Source organism: Neoarius graeffei, chromosome 15 (genome assembly GCF_027579695.1).
Source record: "Neoarius graeffei isolate fNeoGra1 chromosome 15, fNeoGra1.pri, whole genome shotgun sequence".
Classification (NCBI taxonomy): domain Eukaryota; kingdom Metazoa; phylum Chordata; class Actinopteri; order Siluriformes; family Ariidae; genus Neoarius; species Neoarius graeffei.
This window is the reverse complement of record NC_083583.1, coordinates 60,069,509-60,089,306: the sequence shown is the minus strand read 5'-3', so window position 1 is coordinate 60,089,306 and position 19,798 is coordinate 60,069,509. Positions and strand designations below refer to the sequence as shown.

The window sequence follows — 19,798 nt, the reverse complement described above, 5'->3', positions numbered from 1 at the left end:
GGCTGTGGTCATCCCTGTTGCTTGTGCACCTTTTTCAGTCAGCCTTTTTAGCAATGCCCTTCTGTGGCTTACCCTCCTTGTGGAGGGTGTCAATGTTTGTCTTCTGGATAGTTGTCAAGGTCTTCCCATGATTGTGATTGTATGTACTGAACTAGTCCAAGAGGTGCACAGTATTTATAATGCTTTACTCAAACTTGAAATTATATATTCAAATAACCAGAAATCCACAATTTCAAATTTTCATGAGCTATAAGCCATAATCATCAAAATAAAATTAAAAAAGCCTTGAAATATTTAACTTTAATGTAATAAATATAGAATATATGAAAGTTTACCTTTTTGAATTAAATTACAGAAAAAAAATAACTTTTTCACTTGTCCAGGGTGTACCCCATCTCTTGCCCATAGTCAGCTGGGATAGGCTCCAGCTTGCCTGCGACCCTGTAGAACAGGATAAGCAGCTACAGATAATGGATGGGTGGATGGATGGAATAACTTTTTCATGATATTCCCAAATTTTGAGATGCATTAGTATATCAAATTTTATATTTGGTTAAATGCCCTTTTGCAAGTTTCACCTTGGCCAGATGCTTTTGGCAGCCATCAGCAAGCTTCTGGCAGAATTCTGGTTAGATATTTGACCACTCTTCTTGGCAAAATTGGTAGAGTTAAATTAAATTTCTGTGTTTCCTGGCATGGACCTGACTTTTAAGAATAGACCACATATTTGCAATAGGGTTGAGGTCAGGACTTGTTTTATCCATTCCACAACCAGCTTTGATGTGTGTTTGAGGTCATTGTCCTGTTGGAACAACCAACTGTGTTCAAGTTTCAACAGTCTAGCTGATGGTTTGAGGTTATGTTGAAGATTTCTGAAGTTCTTAATTATTCCATCCACTTTGTGCAATGCACCAGTTCCACTGGCAGCAAAACAGCCCCACTGCCATGCTTAGCAGTTGGTACAGTGTTCCTCTGTAGCTCTGGTCATTGTGGCAAAATCACTTAATCTTTGTGTCATCTGCCCATAAAATGTTCCTTCAGAATGCTTTTTCTTTGTCCATGTGGTCAACTGAAAATTTTAACTGAGTTTGATGGTGTTGATTTTGGAGCTGGGGCTTCTTTATTGGACGGCAGTCTCTCAGTCCATGGTGATGTAAAGCTCACTGGACTGTAGACAGTGTTCCAGTCACTTCTAGTTCATGGTAGGGCTGTGCCTTGATGGTTCCTGGTTTGTTCCTGACCATCTGAAAAAAGATTCCTCTCAGTTAAGGGTGACAATTTAAGTCTTCTTCCAACAAAGTGGCTTGGCAAAGTGTCTACACCTCCCAGTAACTTGTACCCCAAGAACTTCCAATGCCTTCCAGAGTGATTGACCTGGGAAGCCCCTGCAACCTACTTCTACTGAGAAATTCCAGGCTCTCCATCCCCTCTGCTGGCATTCAATGATGAAGGCTTGGTATCTTCCATGCTTGCACTCATGTGCCTCCTCAATCCTTTCCTCCCAGGGTACCGTAAACTAAAGGAGAGCCACCTGTCTTGTAGTCCTTGACCAGAAAGTGATGTCAGGATGGAGGTTGGTGTTGGCTATCTCTTCTGGGAATTTAAGCAGCCTTCCAAGGTCAATCCTCATCTCCCAGTCACCCGCTGTGGTGAGGATCCCTGTACCCCCGCCTCCTTGTCTGCCTTGACACCTGGCTTGAGGAAGGTAATGAAGCAGGGTCCTTTGGCTTGCGGATTGATGGTCTTCCACTTCCTCTCCCTCTCCAACCCTTCGGTCAGTTGGGCCAGCACCTAATCATGGTGCAACCTGAACCTTCCATCCATCAGGCTTGCTTGGCATGCTGACAGGATGTGCTCCAGGTTGGCCGGCCTCCTGCAGACCATGCAGCAGGGATTCTCCACTAACCTCCACCTTTGCAAATATGTGGGTGTTGGTAAGACATTGTAGACAGAACAGAGGAGAAACTTAATCCAATGCCCCTCTGTGTTCCAGGTATCTTTCCAGCCCAGGGATCTGCCTCGGATGCCATCCCACTGGGTCCAGCTGCCCTGTTGCCTCAATGCCACGGCTTTGGCTTGCCTGACCTCTTCCTCAGCCATCTGGGATCTCCTCCTGCACCATCCTTCGCCGCTCCTTTGGCTTTGCTTGTCTCCAGCATGTTCTGGTGATGCAGCCTAGGTCCAGCCTCCCCTGGTTCACGGTCCCCACAATGTCAGCATGCTGAAGTTGCTCCTCTGCCTCTCTCAGTGCGCTGCCAGCTCTCCACTTATGCCCTGTTTGCAAGAGACATTCCTGAGTTGAGTAAGTCCACAATCCTCTTTTTCAGATCTGCACTGAGCTCCTTGGACTTTCCCATTGTATTGTGTGTTGGTCAAGCCAATGAGTGCTGTCAAACCAACACTTTTTATGTTGGCACAGAGACGCAAGTAGCTGTATTTGGTCATGATCATTAACAGGAAATTCAAAGCCTTGGCAAGTCAAAAGACATTTTGGAACTTTCAGCACGACTGAATTCATAATCTAAGTGGGTGTATATATATTTTTAAACCTGTAATTATAATTTTGATTTCAGAAATGCCAAAATAAGTTAAAACTTGTGCACCAAATTCTTGGTTTTTTTATTAAAGATGTGTGTTGTACAGTCATTCTGTCACAGAAAAAGAACAGTTCAAAGAAATCACTGAAAACTCAATATTGCCATGTCCATGATGACCTTCATGTCTGTGTATGTAAACTTCTGACCTTAACTGTATATGTATAGGGCCAAAGGGCCTACACCACCCTTCCATCCTGGCAGTGTGATCACTTTTCAATCTGCCATGGAAACACACAGTGAAATGCAATGCGGCAACATGGATTACTTTTAAAGCTGGTTTACATTCGCTTCTGACGTACATTCAGCATTTAATTCTAATAAAGCAACCCCCTGCTGATTGACTTTCGCTTGATTTCTTCAATGAAAACCAATGCGGTGACAGTTTTTCTTTTCAGTGTGTGACACGTTGGCATGCACGAATGAAAAATGACACAGTTTGTGTATTATGTTTCACTTTTTTCACAGTTGTGAAAGCTTTATAGATTTGAATCTTCTTCTTGGTATCAAGTACTGAGTTTCATATTCAGCTACGAGAACAAATAAAGCAACAACAACCAAAAAGTTCCCACACTTTCAGTTCAAAAAGGCTCAACAAAGACGAGCAAGACACGAAAACATGACTTTCTCAGAAGATAAATTCAGTGGAAATTAAGTTCGGATCATTTGGATTGAAGGAGGCGGCACGGTGGTGTAGTGGTTAGCACTGTTGCCTCACAGCAAGAAGGTCCTGGGTTCGAGCCCAGTGGCTGGCGAGGGCCTTTCTGTGTGGAGTTTGCATGTTCTCCACGTTTCCATGTGGGTGTGCTCCGGTTTCCCCTACAGCCCAAAGACATGCAGGTTAGGCTAACTGGTGGCTCTAAATTGACTGTAGGTGTGAATGGTTGCCCCTTTTCTACCAAATCAGTTCCAGGGCTGGTTCAGGGCCAGTGCTTAGTTTGGAACTGGGTTTTCTATTTCCACTGACAAAGAACTGGCTCTGGGGCCAGAAAAACCGGTTCCAGGCTAGCACCAACTCTCTGCTGGGCCAGAGGAAAGAACCGCTTACGTCAGCGGGGGGCGGAGTTGTTAAGACCAACAACAATAGCAAGATCGTGAAAGGTTGCCATTTTTAAATAAGCGACAAGATATCATGGATGCAGTAAAGCAGCAGTCATCCATTATTGTTGTTGTTGCTGCTTCTTCTTCTTCTTCTCCTCCATGTTGTTGTTGCTTCGATGTTCACGCCAAGGTTTATGCAAACTCAGCGACATAACTGACGTATACAGTGACGTAATGACGTGGCTCCCCTTAGCACCACGAGCTGTGGAAAAGCAAACTGGTTCTCAGCTGGCTCGCAAGTACCCCTTTTCCACCAAATCAGTTCCAGGGCTGGTTCGGGGCCGGTGCTGTTTCACAACTTGTTCAACTTGCGAGCCAGCTGAGAACCAGTTTGCTTTTCCATAGCTCGTGGTGCTAAGGGGAGCCACGTCATTACATCGCTGTATACGTCAGTTACGTCGCTGTGTTTGCATAAACCTTGGCGCGAACATCGAAGCAACAACAACACGGAGAAGAAGAAGCAGCAACAACAACAATAATGGATGACTTCGCGTTTGTACAGCTGCTGCTTCTCGTCGCTTAAAAATGGCGGCCTTTCGCGGTCTTGCTATAGATAGTTTTCACTGATGTCACGGCATTCTGGGGAACACCCTCCAGCCGCCATCTTGTGGGTCAAACAAAATGGACCATCGCCATTACCGGCTACGTTATCTCGGATCAATGTCGGCACAATCAAGCAAACAGAAGTATATAGCTACATTAGACGACATCTCACGACAACGGTATGCAGCCAAACTGGCCTTGATTGGGGGAATTGACCCCTACGAAGTGGACAAAGATGCATTTTCAAGTGACTATGCAGGGCTGCCATCCATATCGTACCCTGATATTGTGAACTATTTCGTGAATAGTAAAAGTGCCTACACACTTGACGACCTCAAAGCATGCAAGTCGCTGGAGTCATACAATTATTTTGTCTGTGGCTGGGTCCATGAAGTCCACCATATAAAAACAAGTGACAGTCATGTCCTAATTACAGCCAAGGTATGTAAACATTGGAATTTACAGTGCGCCTTTTGGCGGATGCCGCCTTTTTCACGGCTGAATCGTGCTGATCCGATTTTTTTTTTAGGGGGGGCGTTGGAGTGTCTGATTATAATTTCAAAGTAAATTCTGTATTAAAATGACTAAATAAGCAAATCCGGAAAGCTTCGCGCAAATGTGCGCAGCTTTCCGATTTAAACTGTTTTTTTCTCATCCTTATACTTCCTGTTTCATGGACTGTAACGGAGTTGCTTATTTAGTAATTTTAATACAGAATTTACTTTGAAATTATAATCAGACACTCCAACGCCCCCCCTAAAAAAAAAAAATCGGATCTGCGCGATTCAGCTGTGAAAAAGGCGGCATCTGCCAAAAGGCGCGCTATTTGCATCCCAAACACAAATCAAATCATACAGAATAGACCTAAAATGTTTTTCAAAAATGACCCTTGCATGAGTGAAGTGACAAGTGTCAAATAGAAACGTGACAAACGAGCGATATTAAGTGTACATTACAATGTAAACGTACACTCAGCGGTTCCAGTTAGGCATTCTCCAGAAATTGTTTACATGATGTTTTGGTTTCCAAAAACAAACTTAAAGGACATGGGACATGGATTTTTTTCTGGTTATAATTATGTATAAAGGACATAAGAAATGCCATCTAAATCACTGCAGGGCGTCAAAAATGTGAAAATCATCACATTATTCAACTTTTTTATACATCAGCGTAAAACAATGATTTGTTAATTAGCTAAGCGGTCACGTGACCCGTGACGTCACAAAAACTTTCCAAGGAGCCAGCGCTTGGGTATCTAATGTAAACAGGTTACCGAAATGGACACCATCGACAGTGATATTCCCGATGTTTCACAGAGATGTGAAGTTAGACCTTATCAATTCGAACCGATAGCTGGAAATTCACATGAACATGGATCTTGTCTTTACTCTGACGGGTCAGATGATTCTGAGAGTGAGAGTTCATTCAATCCCCATGAAACTGAAAGCGGTCGGCTCGATAACACTTCCTGGTAAGTTAAAAACAATTTTGCTCAAAGGCTAATGATGTGTTGAAAGAAGTATTATTTTTGTATCATACATTGAAAGTTGGGCGGCACGGTGGCGTAGTGGTTCGCGCTGTCGCCTCATAGCAAGAAGGTCCTGGGTTCGAGCCCCGGGGCCGGCGAGGGCCTTTCTGTGTGGAGTTTGCATGTTCTCCCCGTGTCCGCGTGGGTTTCCTCCGGGTGTTCCGGTTTCCCCCACAGTCCAAAGACATGCAGGTTAGGTTAACTGGTGACTCTAAATTGACCGTAGGTGTGAATGTGTGTGTGAATGGTTGTCTGTGTCTATGTGTCAGCCCTGTGATGACCTGGTGACTTGTCCAGGGTGTACCCCGCCTTTCGCCCGTAGTCAGCTGGGATAGGCTCCAGCTTGCCTGCGACCCTGTAGAAGGATAAAGCGGCTACAGATAATGAGATGAGAGACATTGAAAGTTCATCATAGATCTAGCTAAAGTCCGTTGCAAGCTAGGTTTTTTTTGCTGATATTTTTCGAGATTGATTGAGATACAATGCTTCCAGAGTCCGAGATGAAAACATTCGAAATGGCGAAACGCCATCACACAGCCAACAACACTACGCCGTTTGGCGAAAGAGATGAGTCAGAATTATGATAATCAATAATTGATACACCCAAAATTATAATACTAATCCTTACCTCGGCTTTCAGTCGCTTAGCGAATGCACCTCGTGGTGGCCGTAGCACTTCAGGTTTCATTCCGCCGTCTTGTTCCTGAATTGGGATGTTGGGAACGGCTCCATCTTTAAGTAACCTCTTAAATTTGGCTTGGCAATTAATATCGCTCAGTACCTGAGTATTAATGTTGAAAGAATCCTCGGTGAAATGGTCCGAACACAGTTTGTGGGAAACAGTAGGTACAAAGTTTTTTCTACGACAGTAGTGAGCCCACACTTTCCTCAGCTTCGGGTCCTTGGGGAATGCAAAAAAACTTACTCCAGGGCATTTCCCATTGGAATTATTGCAACCATAAGCAGCACAATACACCATGATGTTCAATGTACGTTAAAGACTATAAAAACAATTTTCTTGTCATCCACTTCTCCATATTCATCTACCCGCTTGTGCTGTGCCCGAAAGTTTTTGTGACGTATGATCACGTGACAGCGGCTCTTCCGGTTGTAAAATATGCATATCGGAGCTCGAGCAGAAATGCCATGTAATCATCACGAATATAACGATTTTGCTGAATTTAATAGATAATTTTGTATTTGTTGATGCAATTATTTCATATTTTTAATGGAAAGAAACTGATATAGCGTGCATTTATGTTTCATGCCCCATGTCCTTTAAACACAATTGATTGATTATTTAAACAACTTACCACTTATAAAATGATCGGAGCAGACTTTGCTGTGTTTGGAAGGCTGATAATCCTTGCGGTTGATTCTCGCAAGCCATAGGTTTCTCCTTTGTATGCTGAGTTTCTTTGTTTGCTCGCCTTCATGCTCCCGTACAGTGGGAATTCCATAAAAGCTCTGCTTGATGTCATCATCTGACCTATTACGACAGCCGTGAATACAACAGGTGTGCACCATTGCTAGCTTTAAATAGCCTGCTTGGGTTCTTTTGAAGACTTTGTACTCGCGTGTTACAATGTGTGCTCAGTGACCCGTATGGTAAGCTTGACCCACAAGATGGCTGCCACTAGGGAATCCCCGACTCTGTGATGTCATTTGCAAACTATGTATTGTTGTCAGTCTTAACAACTCCGCCCCCCCGCTGACGTAAGCGGTTCTTTCCTCTGGCCCAGCAAAGAGTTAGCCTGGGAAATCCCATGCTGCTTTGCACAATCGTTCCGATCTGAAAAGACAGCATGGAAACTATGGTCTAAAGGCTCGCCTGAGTTAGGGAGCCAATCAGAGAGTGGGGAGGGGTGGAAAGACGGTGACGCGTACTACTCGACAAACGGAAGCTTGTAGTTTATTTGGGACTGTTTACGGATCACATTTAACATGGCTAACATGTTAACATGTCTGTTGAATGTCCAAATACGGAGGGTCCAGCTTCTCTCATATTTGTCTTGCACAAACGGCAGTAATCGTTCGGTGCCATTGTTTTCCTATTTTTGTTTTGCCTTCTCTTCTTCGTCTTCTTCGTCGCTCTAACTACGTCACTGGGTACAACTGCCATGATTGGCCATGGGCTACGTATACGCCAAATGATAGACATTCGCAACGGCCGTTGACAATCGTAAACCACACCTCCCCTACGAGAAATTCAATAGGCGGATTCCAGACCATATTTCACTTGTGATATGGTCTGGTGTTAACCAGACTAGCAAAGAGTTGGTGCTAGCCTGGAACCGGTTTTTCTGGCTCCAGAGCCAGTTCTTTGTCAGTGAAAATAGAAAACCCGGTTCCAAACTAATGCTGCTTTTCCACTACCAACGCGGCCGAGTTGGGCTGAGCCGTGCTGTGCTGACTTGGGCTGAGTCGAGCTGAGCGGGGCTGTTGGAGTTGCATTTCGACTACAACCGCGCTGAACCGCGCTGGCTGGAAGTGGGTGGACACATTGGGTGGAGTTAGCGAAAGTGGGTGGACATCACGTGATGTCGTTAGGCGGCGCAAACACTGACATCAGTGACCTTTTAAGCGGTAGTCTCATGACCCGGATAGTAAACAAGAAACATGGAGGACATGGAGTCGTTAGTGTTGCTGGTCTTGGTGCTGTGGCTTGTTGTCACCGACAACGCCAACAGATACTGGCAAGAGCGTATAGATGAGGCGAGGCGCATAAGGCTTCGTAATTCTTCTTCTTCCGGGTTTACAGATCCCAGCGTGCTCGCGGGGCGTGCGTGGGCGTGTGAGGACACTCCTCCTCACCAATCAGTGCACAGGGGAGTGTCTGCTCACGCCCCTAGCCCCACTCGGCTCGGTTTGGCTCGCTTCAGCCCCACTCCAAAACCGTGCGAGTTTTGGGGGCTAAGCAGGGCTGAAGCGAGCTGAGTCGTGCTGCTCTGAGGTAGTCGAAACGCGAGCCGTGTCGAGCTGAAAAAGGGTAGTGGAAAAGGGCCATAAGCACTGGCTCCGAACCAGCCCTGGAAGTTGAACGAGTTGTGAACCAGAACCAGCCCTGGAACTGATTTGGTGGAAAAGGGGTATATGTGTCAGCCCTGTGATGACCTGGTGACTTGTCCAGAGTGTACCCCGCCCGCCTCTCACCCATAGTCAGCTGGGATAGGCTCCTGCGACCCTGTAGGACAGGATAAGCAGCTACAGATAATGGATTGAAGGAAAATTCCCAGATGTGTGAGATTTCTGCTGAATAAAGTTTGAACAGTGTGGGTTGAGAGAGAGAGAGAGAGCAGGAAAAAAAAAAAAACAACAACCCTGCTCTTGACGCGCATGCGCATTGTGCTCCGGTAGAACTGCAGACGCCGCTATGTGCTCTGGCTGAGCTGTTTTGAAAGGCAGAAAAGCACTCCTGTTCCCAGAAAAGGACCCAAAAGTCCCCTGTTTGCGCAGAAATATACGTATATTTATATTTGTCAAAGATTTAGCGTGACCAATTGTGAGGATTTTGACCGAGAGGTTTGTAAAACATTTTTATTTTAACGCCGTTCTGTTCGCTGACACAAAGACAGAAAGAAATTGAAGCGTTCTCGTTTTCTTAAAACAGGAAAAACTATCGCCTTCTGGTTTATTAAAAAGGGAATAGCTTTGATTTGTTTGAGGACATTTTCGTTGTTTTTAACGCAAAACGAAATGATTAGTTCGCTTTTTGTCTTCGATAGATCACTTGTTTTGGGCCGTGCATGAAATGTAGGCCGAGGTTTGTAGCTAGCTCGGACGGCTAAGTGCTTTCTCTCTCCTTTACTGATTAAACATGCAAACGGATTAAACTCATTAATATAATAACTACATGCTATTCTGTCATACGGTTGTTGTTGTTGTTTTAGCTTCGTAAACTCACTCGGATGGAGCTAATTGAATTTAGCACCTTAGCTTGTAAGGTAATTTGGCTGCCATTAGAACTGAATAAAAGTTAAAACTTGCAGCTGATAAACTCGTCTCGGTGAGTCAGACTCTCCAGGGAAAGGGGGGTTTGTTTAGTAATTATGAAGCTGTCGTTAATTACCATGTTGTTATCCAACATTTTTGGCTTGCAGTGATTTTTTTCCCGTTATTGTCATTTGTTTAATAATGTCTCTTATGGCCCGAGCAGAACAGAATCCGACAAACCTAAAACAAAACAGACCTTCATGAACATCCGTGTTTCAGTCTCCCCCTGTTCTGTGTTTTGTTTTATTTATTGACAAGTTAGCTTCTGTTTTGTGTGAAAGTCGTAAATAAGCTTGTTTTAGCTGTGTAGTATTTGGTATTAACTCTCGCTTTTTATTTTAAATGTTTATTATTATAAAGCTCTTGAGTTGTTTGCAGGGTTGCCAACTGTGGGGGTTTTTTTTTGAGGAAAGTATCAAATGCATATGTTACGACAGGTTGTCCTAGACTACTGTAATTTGCATATTCAAATTATCAGAAGCCATCAAATGATGGTACAGGAAGTTGGAAGGTTCCTTACAGAAGAACAGAATAGGAGAAAAAAAATAATAGATTAGCATTTATTTCTTATAAAAGTAATTTATCTTTGGTCATGGCACCATGCTTGAATTAAACTTGTACAGATTTACAAAATACAATGCTTTCTATCAAAAATACAGATGAAGGTAAGCAGTTAGGGTGAGTAGGTGTGAAGGAAAAGGTCATTTCTTTTTATTAATATCTCAGAAAAAGAGGGTTCAAAACCAAGGAGTGGCAGGGACAGATGATAGTAATTGGTAGGGGGCAAGGGAGCGCGGGCGAGGGAGCGCTGCCGGGTAGCCGGGCGGGGGAGTGGGAGAGCGGCCAGGGGGAGCACACGAGCGAGGGAGAGAGTGGCCAGAGGAGGGCAGGGGGAAGAGCGGGCGAGGGAGGGAGCGGCCAGGGGGAGAGCGGGCGAGGGAGCGCTGCCGGGTAGCCGGGCGGGGGAGTGGGAGAGCGGCCGGGGGGAGCACGCAAGCGAGGGAGAGAGTGGCCAGAGGAGGGCAGGGGGAAGAGCGGGCGAGGGAGGGAGCGGCCAGGGGGAGAGTGGGCGAGGGAGAGCGGGCGAGGGAGGGAGCGGCCGGGGGGAGAGCAGGCGAGGGAGGGAGGGAGCGGCCGGGGGGAGAGCGGGCGAGGGAGGGAGGGAGCGGCCGGGGGGAGAGGGAGGGAGGGAGCGGCCATGGAAGCGCGGCTGGGTGAGTGGGAGAGTGGGCGGGGGAGGGAGCAGCTGGGGGGAGCAGCCATGGAAGCGTGGCTGGGTGAGTGGGAGAGCGGCCGGGGGGAGAGGGAGCGGCCGGGGGGAGCGGGAGTGGGGCCATGGAAGCGCGGCTGGGTGAGTGGGAGAGCGGGCGGGCGAGGGAGCGTGAGGGCGGGGGAGCGAGCGGCCGGGGGGGAGAGGGAGCGAGCGGCCGGGGGAGTGCGGCCGGAGGGAGCGGGAGTGTGGCCATGGAAGCGCGGCTGGGTGAGTGGGAGAGCAGGCGAGGGAGCGCGAGGGCGAGCACCCAGGGGGAGAGCGGGCGAGGGAGCGAGCGGCCGGGGGGACAGCGAAGGAGAAAGCGGCCGGGGGGAGCGTGGCCAGGGGGAGCGGGAGTGCGGCCATGGGAGCGTGGCTGGGTGAGTGGGAGAGCGGGTGAGGGAGCATGAGGGCAGGGGAGAGTGGCCGAGGGAGCGCGAGGGTGGCCGTGGAGAGAGCGGGTGGGGGAGCGAGCGGCCAGGGGGAGAGCGAAGGAGAAAGCGGCCGGGGGGAGCAGGAGTGCGGCCATGGGAGCGCGGCTGGGGGAGCGTGCGGGTGAGGGAGAGAGTGGCCGGCGGGGGGTGGGGGAGCGCGCGGGCAAGTGAGAGAGTGGCCGGAGGAGGGCGGGCAAGGGAGTGAGTGGTTGGGGGGAGAGCAAAGGAGAGAGTGGCTGGGGGGAGCGGGAGTGCGGCCATGGGAGCGCAGCTGGGTGAGTGCGGCCATGGGAGCGCAGCTGGGTGAGTGCGGCCATGGGAGCGCAGCTGGGTGAGTGGGAGAGCGGGCGAGGGAGAGCGGCCGGGGGAGCGCGTGGGCGAGGGAGAGCGGCCGGGGGAGCGCGTGGGCGAGGGAGAGCGGCCGGGGGAGCGCGTGGGCGAGGGAGAGCGGCCGGGGGAGCACGTGGGCGAGGGAGAGCGGGCGGGGGAGCGGGCGGGGGAGCACGAGGGCAGGGGGGAGCGGCCGGGGGAGCGCGAGGGCAGGGGGGAGCGGCCGGGGGAGCGCAAGGGCAGGGGAGAGCGGGCGAGGGAGCGCGAGGGTGGGGGGGCATGGCCGGGTAGGGGCGAGGGGCGCGGCTGGTTAGCGGGAGCCTGGGTGGGTAGGGGGCGCGGCTGGGTATCGGGCGCGTAGCAGGAGCCTGGGTGGATAGGGGTCGAGGGATAGTGGCTGGGTAGGGGCCGGTAGGGGGCGCGGTGTGGCACGGCGTGGGCGAGGGAGCCGTAAGTCCAACATAATACGGCTTTACAAACTGATGGTGAGTTGACCGAACTTATAACAACTCTTATAACAGCTCCTCTGATGTGAGCTGGAGAGCTGTATTGAGTTTGAGACAGTCATTCAGTTCGTAACTCATGGGTTTTTTTGTATTAGTCGCTAAAGGGGTCTAAAAAGTCACCAAGTTCAAGTCTGTATGTTGGTAACACTGGTTATTCGACACTTCTTTTTTTTCTCTTTCTTTTTTAGTCTCTCACATGTATGTGTCTGACTGTTCTGCTGTTATCTAGAAGTCATTTTCATGTTTGAACAGCAACACAAATGTCTGAAACTACTTGCTTTTGTAACTGTTATCTACACGCTGAGGTATGTGTGGATGTTTGCAGCTTGCTTGCATAACAATGTGGGTGCAAAACACTTGATTCGGCGGTGCATTACAGCCATCGTATCGGCATCGCTTGTTTTATAAGTACGTTGTTTTTTTTTTTTAAAGTAACACTGAAAAGTAATTGTTTGAAGGTTTCCAGAATGTTACACCTTTGTTTCAGGCACCTTCCAGATCTGCATAATGTAATTAGGCAAACGAATCACCAGGGTTGAGTGTTCATGGGTTGCTTTCTCACACCTTTGCTTGTGAAGAGTAAAGATTTGAGTGCTTTGGGATAAAAAACACTTTATCGTGATTCATAACGTATACGTTTCAGTCAGATGTGTGTTGTGTGGTTAAGTTTATTGTGTGCTCATTACTTATGTCTGTCTACGTTTTGACATTTAAAAATGCTGAATGTTTGGGATTTTTAATGCTTAATGTAAGTCTAAGACACTTCAGAAGATCTAGTTTTAGTAGTTTTATGTTTATATTACAGGGTTCACGTTCGAATATCGTTGGCAGTGACCTTTCCCAGAATTCCTCTCATCTGCCAAGCGTTCTGGTCTACAAGTCCTCATCGTGGTGCCTCGTCTAATTAAGTTCAGCACACCAAATGCAGTAAGAGCTTCAGTGTTTCAGACTTGTTTCACCTTTTCAGTTTGGTCATTATGAAAGCGATTGCAAATGATCCGGACGTCACTTTTGCCAGAGCTTAAACTAACAGTTAATTAAACTTATTTAAATGTAGACACAAGGGTTTTGATTTTTGCCTGGAGAAAACGTTTTGCACCTTTAAGAGCTGGAATAGTATGAAAGTAATTTGGTTGCGTTTTACATTGTAAATGATCATATGTAAAGGATCTAACCATCCTTTCTGGCTCTTGACCCTCATGTCTAGGTTTGGATGTTGGTAACATGCAGCAAATCAACTGTTTTGTTTTCTTAAGTTGTGCAAACTAATGATCCAAACCAACCCAGATGCTGTTTCCTGTTAGACTGGTGTAATGTACAGTCATCATATGTCACACAGGTGGCATGTTTCTGGCTATGCAGTTACAGGAAATCCAACTGATGTCAGTTTCCTCAACCTGTAAAGAAAGATATGCTTGAAGGCTTCATGAATATTTAAGGAGTGGTTCTAATCACTGATGTGTACAAGTTGTAGAATACAGTGCTGAGCGTAAATGAGTGCACCCCCTTTGAAAAGTAACATTTTAAACACTCAAAATGAACACAGTTTCCAAAATGTTGACAAGACAAAGTTTAATATAACATCTGTTTAACTTATAACAGGAAAGTAAAGTTAATAATATAACTTTGATTACACATTTTTCAGTTTTACTCAAATTAGAGTGGTGCAAAAATGAGTACACCCCACAACAAAAACTACTACATCTAGTACTTTGTATGGCCTCCATGATTTTTAATGACAGCACCAAGTCTTCTAGGCATGGAATGAACAAGTTGGTGACATTTTGCAACATCAATCTTTTTCCATTCTTCAACAACGACCTCTTTTAGTAACTGGATGCTGGATGGAGAGCGATGCTCAACTTGTCTCTCAAGGTGTTCGATTGGGTTCAGATCAGGAGACGTACTTGGCCACTGAATCACTTTCACCCTGTTCTTCTTCAGAAATCCAACAGTGGCCTTAGATGTGTGTTTAGTCATGTTGGAAAAGTGCACAACGACCAAGGGCATGGAGTGATGGTAGCAGCTTCTCTTTCAGTATAGAGCAATACGTCTGTGAATTCATGATGCCATCAATGAAATGCAGCTCCCCGACACCAGCAGCACTCATGCAGCACCACATAAGGACACTGCCACCACCATGTTTCACTGTAGGCACCGGGCATTTTTCTTTGTATTCCTCACCTTTGCGACGCCGTACAGTTTTGAAGCCATCAGTTCCAAAAACATTTATCTTGGTCTCATCACTCCAGAGTATAGAGTCCCAGTAGTCTTCATCTTTGTCAGCATGGGCCCTGGCAAACTCTAGGTGGGCTTTTTTGTGCCTGGGCTTTAGGAGAGGCTTCTTTCGTGGACGGCATCCATGCATGCCATTCCTCTGCAGTGTACGCCGTATTGTGTCACGGGAAATAGTCACCCCAGTTTGGCTTTCTACTTCTTTAGATAACTGCAGTGAACTTGCATGCCGATTTTCTTCAACCCTTCTCATCAGAAGACGCTCCTGTCGAACTTCCGTGGACGACCTGGACGTCTCTGTGAGATGGTTGCAGTTCCATCTTTCTTAAATTTTTGTACCACTTTTGCTACAGTGTTCTGACTGATAAGTAAAGCTTTGCTGATCATCTTGTAGCCTTCACCTTTGTGGTGGAAAGAAATTATTTTCTTTGGGGAATTCTGAAGAGACAAGTTGAGCATCGCTCTCCATCCAGCATCCAGTCACTAAAAGAGGTCGTTGTTGAAGAATGGAAAAGGATTGATGTTGCAAAATGTCGCCAACTTGTTCATTCCATGTCATTAAAAATCATGGAGGCCATAAAAGTACTAGATGTAGTAGTTTTTGTTGTGGGGTGTACTCATTTTTGCACCACCCTAATTTGAATAAAACTGAAAAATGTGTAATCAAAGTTATATTATTAACTTTACTTTCCTGTTATAAGTTAAACAGATGTTATATTAAACTTTGTCTTGTCAACATTTTGGAAATTGTTTGTGTTCATTGAGATATTGCTTAAAATGTTACTTTTCAAAGGGGGTGCACTCATTTACGCTCAGCACTGTATATGATGAATGAATTATATTCACTGCCCAGTCCAAAAAAAAAAGTTGCACACTTTTTTCCCCCTCCATTGGACTACTTTTAGCTTTATGATGTGTATTCACCATGGCAGTGTTTCAACAGCCTTATTCAACATCACAACATTTATTTCAGTCCAGAGTTGTGTTTAATTTTTCACCGAGTTCTTGTATTGACGATAGGAGAGTCGAACCACCTGCATAAAGTCTTCTGCAGCACATCTCAAAGACTTTCAATGGTCAGGACCCTGTGGAGGTCAAGTCATGTGTAAAAATGATTCCTCATGCGTTTTGAACCACTCTTTCACAATCTGAGATCTAATTTTATACTCATGCCATCAGGGAAGAAATAAATCCATAGATGCGATAACCAGTGTTGTAGTCAAGTCACTAAACGTTGAGCCCCCAGTGTTCAAGTCTAAGCCATTTAAGAATAATTCAAGTCGAGTCCGAGAACAAAGACTCCGCCCGCACCATTTGACGGCTGCTGTTTTAGCGTCATTAACATGAGTTTGTTCCTGAGCATGACGTATGAACAGGTGAATGTGCTTCTCTTTATCAGGGAGTGTCAAGTATTCTGTCAGAGATGGTTGGGAGACGGATGTGAGTGCAGAAGGTGTGTTTATTAATACAAGTGAAGACAGTTAACCAATCCAGGACGGCAGGCAAAATCATAAAACAGTGAAATGTGCGATAGGTTGAGCGAGGCACAAACAGGCTATCGTAGACTCGGCAGAATCAATGACGAGAAACAGGAAATCAAACAAGGAAATAAGGCTTGATAATGTGTCAGCAACTCAATACTTCGCAAAGTAAGTGTGTTTTTACAGTTTTTATATAGGTGCGCTGATTGCGCCTTAATCCTATGCAGGTGAGAGTCTATCTGATGCACGTGCAAAGGCATGCAGGTGTGACACACTTGCACAAAATTAGTCCAAAAATTAATGTAGATATAAATATCTTATGCCAAATTATGGCATGTTACAAAACACAAAGAAAAAATCCAAGTCCTTGTCTCCAATTTACGAGTTAATGCACGAGTCTGAGTCATCAGTGCTCAAGTCAAGTCACGAATCCTTAAAATTTGGGCATGAGTTGGACTCGAGTCCGAGTTCAAGCCTGGTGATCTCCTGGTCATTCAGTACAGTTGGGTCGTCAGTCGACTTCATTTTATTGCCTCGTAACGTTGCTGGGCCCCGACCTGACCAATGGAAGCGGCCCCAGATCATAACGCTGCCTCCAGAGGCTTGTACATTGGCACTATGTATGATGGGTGCATCGCTTCATGAGCTTCCTTTCTTACCCTGACACACCCTTAGCTCAGGAACAGGGTCGAGCTCGACTCCTCAGACCACATGACCTTTTTCCACTGTTCCAGAGTCCAATCTTTATACTCCATAGCAAATTGAAGCCTTTTGTTAGTGAGGCTAATCGGAAGAAGTGGAACAGCTGTTTAGTCCCAATCCTGTGAGTTCTTATCACATCGTGTGTGTGTGGAAATGCTTTTAATGTCAGTATTAAACATAGTCATGAGTTCTGCTGTTAATTTTTTTGATTTTCAAGATTTGACTTCACTGATGCCCCTTTTCCACCAAAGCAGTTCCAGGGCTGGTTCGGGGCCAGTGCTTAGTTTGGAACCGGGTTTTCTGTTTCCACTGACAAAGAACTGGCTCTGGGGCCAGAAAAACCGGTTCCAGGGTAGCACCAACTCTCTGCTGGGCCAGAGGAAAGAACCGGTTACGTCAGCGGGGGGCGGAGTTGTTAAGACCAACAACAATAGCAAGACCACGAAAGATCGCCATTTTTAAGCGGCGAGAAGCAGCAGCTGTACAAACGCGAAGTCATTTATTATTATTGTTGTTGTTGTTGTTGCTGCTGCTGCTTCTTCCGTGTTGTTTTTGCTTTGATATTCGCGCCAAGGTTTAAGCAAACGTAGCGACGTAACTGACGTATACAGCGACGTAATGACGTATACAGCAACGTAATGACGTGGCACCGCGAGCTATGGAAAAGCAAACTGGTTCTCAGCTGGCTCGCAAGTTGAACGAGTTGTGAACCAGCACCGGCTCCGAACCAGCCCTGGAACTGATTTGGTGGAAAAGGGGTATAAGTGTTTTAAGTGATCTCCAATCACAGTCAGTTAAGGGTCCCATCCCATCCCATCCCCCCCTGGACCGCCTTTCCTCTGCAAATTTGACAGTTCATCATAGGGGTGGGCGATATGGCAAAAATGTCATATCACGATTTTTTAACATAAAATCTCGATTTTGATTTTTTATCATGATCTTCCATCGAAAAAAAACAAAACCAGGCATTTTGTGGCCACAAACCTTTCTGAACAGATTTTAATGAATAGTAGCAATTTTGCATGTGCAAACATTGTAAACACACTGATAACACTGATAAAGTGCACTATTGGTTGTGAAGACAACAACACTAAGTAAACATCACTCTGATAAAGTAAACATCACTCTGATAAAGTAAACATCACTCTGATAAAGTGCATTCTTAGAATATAAAAAAGAAAGTAAAATATGAAATGTTGAATAACACAGTCTTCGGTTATTTTGAAATGATTTAAGTATCAAAACACCAAATAGCTTTTTGAAAATGGTCCAGACTGGTGGTGGGGAGGCTTCTGCATAGCTTTATTGTGGCTGTTTGAATGTTGCTAGCACCAGCCTGTGCTCGAAATGTAGTTTATATTTAAAGAAGCTTCCCCAAACTTGACAGCCAGAGACCTGCCCTCTCCCCAAAGAACCAGCGCAGGCACGGCGTGCCAGCCCCGCGCCTCGGGACGTAATTCGCCACGAGGCGCGCCGCGGGGCTCCGCTTAGGTTTCGTTTCTATCCCGGACTCCAGCCCGACTTTACAGCGCCTCGGGACGAAGAGCCACGGTGCTCGGCTTTAGTTTCGTTTTCCCATCGGCGGCTCCAGCCCCACTTTGGACGCCCGTAGCTCGGGCAGGGGAGGTCCCAGCCTCCTCAAGCTTAGAATATGTAGATTCCATTTCTGACAATAAATTCCGTTTCAGATGCATAATTCCGCGATTTCCGTCCGTTTTCCGCGATCGCGGATTTTCAGTCCCTCTACAGGTTAAGGACGTCTTGCGTCTGCCGCGTCGGCAGGAACCAGCATAGAACGTCAAGTTATTGTACCCAAAGGGGAAAAAAGTTATTGCGCTCATTGGCCAAGGCGATCTATACGATTTCTCCACTTTGGCAGATCGTCTGCAATCTTCTACTCGTTCTTATTCTTAACGATTTTATATCGTCAGATCGCACACCCCTAGTTCATCACTATCCTTCCAGGTTTTAATAATGTGTTGGACAGTTCTTGACCCAATCCCAGTCATTTCAGTAATCTCCTTAGTTGTTTTCTTTGCTTGATGCAGGCCAATAATGACGACTCCTGAAACACATTAACATCTTTTCCATTATCACGGGATATGTCGTCAGACATGTTTGTTTTAGAAATGAGAAGCTACTCGCCGTTTAGGGTTAAAAGAATTGTTGCCAGCTGAAACACATTAATCACTGCAGTAATTATCCAATCAAGGGCTCTTATGTGTTTTGATTATTTAAATCCAAATGGTGACACTTTTTTTTTTTTTTTTGGCCAGGCAGTGTATAATTGATGCTTAATCAGCAAAGTCACAGAAGTTTGTTAGCTTGTATTGTGTCTCATGTTGCAGACAAATAGCACTTTGTCATGAATTGAGTGATTGGTTTTAAAAAGCATAACTTTTTTGCCGTATATGAATAGAGTATAAGAATCCACAAGCATAGCTTCTTGGTAATTTTTTTTTTTTTGCTCGACTGAAGAGGATTCAGATAGAACAGACTGGGTATAAACCACCCAAAAAGCAAAGGGAGGAAAAACAAGAGCTCGCATTGGTCATGCTGCAATCCATTGGATTCAGAAATCAGACAGCTCTGTCAGTTTTCAAGGGTTTTGATCTAAATGTGTGCCAGCGCTTCTGCTCTGGGGGAGAAACATGGATTTCTAGAGCAAGGGAATATTTGTATGGCTAGTCTCTGAACTTGATAAATATATAAAGATATCCATAAATTATTTCTGTGCAATGAGTGAAGCGGGGATGTGAAAGGTAGGTCAGCTGTCTTGTTTAGCTTTGTTCGTAAAAATGATCTGGTCCAGTCGTCTTATCATAGGAGTAAGTTACAAATGTAAAATCAGTGTTTCCCACAGACCAGGTAGCAATTTGTGGTGCTCCACTGTGCCGATGAGGGAACCGTGCGCGGTGGTGTCGTGGAGTCGGTCATTGGGATGTATGCAAAGTGTTTACAGCGGGCAGTGTTCAAACACACAGTATTTTTCTTCAGAGTCGCCTGCTGGGACTATTTTAAAGCTACAAGAAGCATTTGAGATTATTCAGTTCAATCTAAATTCTTTTAAGTTCTTTAAGAGAAGACAGCTAAAACAAT

The 19,798-nt window shown here is 45.8% G+C and overlaps 1 protein-coding gene across 1 annotated transcript in view; it reads left to right on the top strand.

Annotated features, from left to right (window-relative positions):
* Window positions 1–9,114: 9,114 nt before the first annotated feature.
* spoplb (speckle type BTB/POZ protein like b) overlaps window positions 9,115–19,798 on the top strand; it is a 53,152-nt gene continuing 42,468 nt past the window's right edge. Inside the window, exons 1-2 of the mRNA XM_060941739.1 lie at window positions 9,115–9,288; window positions 13,087–13,208. The gene's annotated coding sequence lies outside the window, so the exon portion shown is untranslated. The remainder of the gene's footprint in view (window positions 9,289–13,086; window positions 13,209–19,798) is intronic.